Source organism: Leptonychotes weddellii, chromosome 2 (assembly GCF_054177405.1).
Source record: "Leptonychotes weddellii isolate Sample4059 chromosome 2, ASM5417740v2, whole genome shotgun sequence".
Taxonomy (NCBI): Eukaryota; Metazoa; Chordata; class Mammalia; order Carnivora; family Phocidae; genus Leptonychotes; species Leptonychotes weddellii.
Genome location: NC_138370.1, coordinates 69534850 through 69539103, shown reverse-complemented (window position 1 = coordinate 69539103; position 4254 = coordinate 69534850). Strand labels below are relative to the sequence as shown.

Below are 4254 nucleotides of genomic sequence, written 5' to 3'. Positions count from 1 at the left end.
AGCAAGCTCCCTGCTGAGCAAGGAGCCCAATGTGGGACTCGATCCCAGGACCCCGGGATCATGAGCTAAGCCGAAGGCAGATGCTTAACTGACTGAGCCACCCAGGCACCCCTATTTTTTTTTAAGATGTTTATTTATTTATCTGATTGAGAGAGAGAGAGAGCACACAAGCCGGGGGAGCGGGAGAGGGAGAAGCAGGTTTCCCGCTGAGCAGGGAGCCCGATGCGGGGCTCGATCCCAGGACCCTAGGATCACAACCCCAGCTGAAGGCAGATGCCCAGCCGACTGAGCCACCCAGGCGCCCTAACACTAATAGTGTTTAAAACAATTCTCACCTTATTAAGTGAGAGGTTCATAAATAATTTTAGGATAGGGTAAAAGTAAGAGCTCCCGAATTAATAGATTCTCACGTGCTTCTCTCTAAAATATTAAAAATTATGGACTCTAAATACTGAGAGCACATTTAAAGGCTGTCTAATCAAACTCTCTCACTTTATACATGAAGAAGTCAGAGACGTGTAAGCAGGGTAGCCAGAGTTCACAAAGGTAGTTAGTAGCAGAACCCTTGATTCTCACATGTGAACTCTTGCCATTATACTTGCTTCAGTAACTAACACACTTGTGCGGTGATCTTTGGAAGGTAAGACCCTAATAATTTCTTTACCAAGTTACATGCTAAGACTCTTCTAGACACACAAAAAACACTGACCTATATAGCTAAGTGTGAAATCTACTCGCTTTCTTGTGGTTTTTTAATTAATTAATTATTTATTTATTTTTAAGATTTTATTTATAAATAAATAATCAAGAGAGGGAACACAAGCAGAAGGCAGAGGGAGAGGGAGAAGCAGGCTTCTTGCCGAGCAGGGAGCCCGATGTGGGGCTCGATCCCAGGCCCCTGGGATCATGACCTGAGCCGAAGGCAGACGCTTAACGACTGAGCCACCCAGGCGCCCCTGTTGTGTGTGTCTTTTTTTAAGACTTATTTTTTCATTTGAGAGAGAGAGAGAGAGAGCGAGCGTGAGCACATGGGGAGGGGCAGAGGGAGAGAGAGAGAAACTTTAGCAGACTGAACTGAGCGCTGAGCCAGACGTGGCGCTCAATCCCACCACCCCAAGATCACAACCTGAGCTGAAACCAAGAGTCGGATGCTTAACCAACTGCACCACCCAGGGCCCCCTACTCACTTTGTTTTTTATGTCTGATTTCCAAGGTTGAAGTAGAAAATGAAAGTTTCAGCCATAAATCATAGGGGCAGCAACTTAGATGATGACCAATATTTGGGAAAGAAACCCAAACAAACAAAAAACCCTGATAATTTTCATGTGAATCAGTCTATTCAACTTTCCTTATTCCATGATTAGATTCCTAGACCAAGGAATTAAAATGTAAAAGTTCAGCTGATTTTAGACTCCCCAAAAGGGTGAGGAAAGTAATTTACTCACACCTTTCTGAAAAAGCTATTTGTTCAAGTCTTAGAGTTTGGAGAGTGTCACGGAAGACCCTTTGGATTAATAGATGTGCCTGAAATTGGTCTCTTAGTGTTAGAAGTTCAAAAGACTTTATGATTAATGTACAACAAGTACCCTGCAAAGTTATGGAGCATGACATCTTACATAAAATAAAATATATTTATCATTTAGATAAGATATGATATGTTCATTTCATGAATAAAAGTTACTCCCACGATATAGATAGTGGTCATATCATGAAACCTAACCTACTCGCCAATAGTACAAGGATATTAACCTATCCGTTAGGTTAGGAAAACAGACCACCATCCTAAATCAGAGGTTAATAGTAGTCCACAGTTTCCTGCAATGTAAGCACTGTTTTTGAACTGAGCCGATGAAACTTGCATGGAAAAATTTGCTTCAGAATGATATGTGCTCTAATACTCACGGGTACTATTCTCTGAGTCATTATAATTTTGGCTTATATTCTGCTGAATTAAGCATTGCCTCAAATGAGGAGTCATGAGACAACCTGAGGCTAGCAGATCAGAACAGGGAGACTCAGGGAGAAAATAATCAGCAGCTTGTCCTGGGACGTTTCTTCTCTACAAGCTGCGGCTTCTTCCACACACCTGCCAGGGCAGGTTAACTAATTTTTGATTGTATTTTTTAATAGACAGTATTTTTCAATGGGTTGATAGTCGAAAGATACAACAGAGGAGGCAGGGAAGAATCTCCCTCATTCCTGCTCCCAGCCATCCTTTTCCTAAGGCAGCTCATGTTACCAATTTTTAATGTACTGACATAACATTGTATTGATGTATTTATTTATTTTTGTACTCATTTACTCTGTATTATGTAAAATTTCTAACATACATAAAAGTAGAGAAAATAGCAAAACAAATAATAATCATCCATTCATGGTCATCTTTCATTTCTCTACTGGATTATGATGAAGGAAATCCTAGACATCATGCTTTATCTATAAACATTTTAGTATGTCTATTAAAAATAACTATTTTTAAAAAGCCAACTATAATACCAGTATTATATTCCCCAGTTAACAATAATTCCTTAATATTGTCAAGTAACCAATCATCAAATAAATCAGTTTTGGTCTGATCATCTCATTATTTTTTTTCTTTTATACAGTTGGATCCAAACAGGGTCTGCACATTGTATTTGATTGATAAATCTCTTAAGTATCTTTTTTTTTAAAGATTTTATTTATTTGTCAGAGAGAGAGATGAGAGAGATACAGAGGACAAGCAGGGGGAGCGGCAGGCAGAGGGAGAAGCAGGCTCCCCACTGAGCAGGGAGCCCAATATGGGACTCAGTCCCAGTACCCTGGGATCATGGCCTGAGCTGAAGGCAGACATTTAACCAACTAATCAACCCAGGCATCCCAGTATCTTTTTTTTTTTTTAAAGGGGGAGAGAGAGGGAGGGGAAGGGCAGAGAGAATCCTAAGTAGACTCCACATCTAGTGCAGAGCCTGACGTGGGGCTCGATCTCACGACCCTGAGATCATGACATGAGCCAACATCAAGAGTCAGACACTTAACTGACTGCACCACCCAGACGCGTCTTAAGTATCTTTTAATCTATAGGTTCACCTTTCCTGTTTTTCTTTTTTTCTTCCTTGCGATTTATTTATTGAACAACCTGGATTTTTCATCCTGTGGAATTTCTCACATTCTGGACTTAGCTGATTGCATCTTTCCAGGGAATTTTTTAAATTTCAAATTTAAAGCAATTTATTACCTGTTTCTTTCATTTCTGGATTTAGTTATTCAATATGTTTCATCTTGCCTAGACGAAAATGAATAATTGATAACAATGAAAAGTGAGGAGAATTTGCCATTTAACCCAAGTCAAAACTGTAGTTATCATTTCTTCCTTCCTTCCTTCTTTCCTTGCTTCCTTGCTTCTCTCCTTCCTTTTACACCCTCCATCCATCCATCTCAAACCCCTTTGGCCTTCCTTTCAAAACATATCCAAAATCCAAATACTTCTCCTCACCTCCATTTCTACCACCCTGGGCTCAGCCACCAGCATCTCTCACCTGTTCTCTCACAATGGCTTCCTGGTGTTTCTCCCTGCTTCTCTCCCTGTCCCCTTTACCTTTATGAGCAATAATCGTGCCTCAGATAAACCTCATTGGCTACAATATTGCCACTGTGCAAAGCTCCCCTTTACCTTTAGAACCAGAGTGATCCTGATAAAACCCAAATCAGATCATAACCCTCCTCAGCTCAGAAGCTTCCAATGGCTTCCTCCTTTACTTGGAGAAAAGCTGAAATCCTACACGACCCTTTATGATCTGCCCCTTACCTCTCTTTGACCTTATCCACTGACCACACTCATCCTCTCTCTCCAGCCATATTGGCCTCTTTGTTTTCCTTAAACACATCAGCCATACTCTTTTTTTTTTTTTTAAGATTTTATTTGAGAGAGAGAATGAGAGAGAGAGAGCACATGAGAGGGGGGAGGGTCAGAGGGAGAAGCAGGCTCCTCGCTGAGCAGGGAGCCCGACGCGGGACTCGATCCCGGGACTCCAGGATCATGACCTGAGCCGAAGGCAGTTCCTTAACCAACTGAGCCACCCAGGCGCCCAAAATAATTAACATTTTATTTATTTTATTATTTTATTTTTTTTTAAAGATTTTATTTATTTATTTGAGATAGACAGCATGAGAGGGGGGAGGGTCAGAGGGAGAAGCAGACTCCCTGCCGAGCAGGGAGCCCGATGCGGGACTCGATCCCGGGACTCCAGGATCATGACCTGAGCCGAAGGCAGT

At 41.4% G+C, this 4254-nt stretch overlaps 1 pseudogene; it reads right to left on the bottom strand.

Annotated features, from left to right (window-relative positions):
• Positions 1-3578: 3578 nt before the first annotated feature.
• LOC145720389 (U4 spliceosomal RNA) lies at positions 3579-3643 on the bottom strand (annotated as a pseudogene).
• Between the last annotated feature and the right edge of the window lie 611 nt (positions 3644-4254).